Here is a 1,266-nt window from a genome sequence, read left to right on the forward strand (position 1 = left end):
AATAACGCTCGAATAATCCATGCGCGTTTTGTTGGGCCCCGTTTGAATGGGCGCCGACCAACCATGTCCGCAATTCACTCTCCGTCACGCGATATCCAACGGTCGTATGACGATGGTGACTATAACGTCATCCCTCCTCGGCCACGAATGGTCGACATCAAATGACCAGGCTCCGAAACTTGAACATTTCATCCTAGAGACGCTAGATGTCCCTCTTGAAGGGACGCCTTCATGTTAGATAGCTACATCCTTATCTTCTCCCGTGTCTTGGAACCCTTGAACGACGTCATGTTGGCCTTCGTTTCTAGCCATCGGCTCATGCATCTTGCCGGGTAACCAGTTGTTGCAGTTGCGTGCTGAACGGATGTTTTCTCCGCTAAGAGCATTGTATTTAGCTTTTGTGCAAGCTTTGAGCGCTGTCGACGCTTTGGTGTTGCAACGTCCATGGGCAATGGTGGTTATCAAAACGTACAGGGATGTAGGCTTGATAATTGCCTGGATGTATTTACTGTTAACCAATAGAATTCATCCATTCAATTAAATCACTTTGGATAGGATAATTCAAGCAATATTCCAAGTTTTTCGGCGCGGACTTATTAAGCGTCGTTCCTTGTACAGTATCACAGCCGTCGGTATCGAGGCGAGTCTGGTCGGAAGGGGGATCATTGGCCTCCAGGTGTCCATTCTTACGATAGTCTTAATTCGGTAGGAGCGCCCTGCTGCTCCTAATTTGTGACGGTCACGGGGGAAGACGCAAGCGCACAAATTAATAGAAAGTTCAGGGAGCTGACCTTCAGGGCAGGATATTCTCGGCTTCACCAAGAGTAGCGCAAGATGGAAGGAAGTATGTAACTTCCAAAGTGCAGATTAAAGAGTGATAAGGATGTAGCTATCTAAGACGCTAGATGTCCCTCAAGAGGGACATCTAGCGTCTCTAGGATGAAATGTTCAAGTTTCGGAGCCTGGTCATTTGATGTCGACCAGTCGTGGCCGAGGAGGGATGACGAGATAGTCACCATCGTCATACGACCGTTGGATATCGCGTGACGGAGAGTGAATTGCGGACATGGTTGGTCGGCGCCCATTCAAACGGGGCCCAACAAAACGCGCATGGATTATACGAACGTTATTGCTCTTCCTCGGAGATTCACGCGTCTGGGTCAACAACCTTGTCGCACGTCTGGTACTTGTATTCCCTCGAGATGTGCGTGTAATTCAAAATCAACGTCACTGTCGTTGCAATTTGAACGAAGTCTTTCGTCGTGC

General features: G+C 48.6%; 1 protein-coding gene across 1 annotated transcript in view; it reads left to right on the forward strand.

Moving 5' to 3' along the window:
- Window positions 1–1,265: 1,265 nt before the first annotated feature.
- H310_11621 (hypothetical protein) overlaps window position 1,266 on the forward strand; it is a 963-nt gene continuing 962 nt past the window's right edge. Inside the window, exon 1 of the mRNA XM_008878350.1 lies at window position 1,266. This exon is cut by the window's right edge and continues 776 nt beyond it. The gene's annotated coding sequence lies outside the window, so the exon portion shown is untranslated.

The sequence above is a fragment of the Aphanomyces invadans genome, assembly GCF_000520115.1.
Source record: "Aphanomyces invadans strain NJM9701 unplaced genomic scaffold supercont1.32, whole genome shotgun sequence".
In the NCBI taxonomy this organism is placed as follows: domain Eukaryota; phylum Oomycota; class Saprolegniomycetes; order Saprolegniales; family Verrucalvaceae; genus Aphanomyces; species Aphanomyces invadans.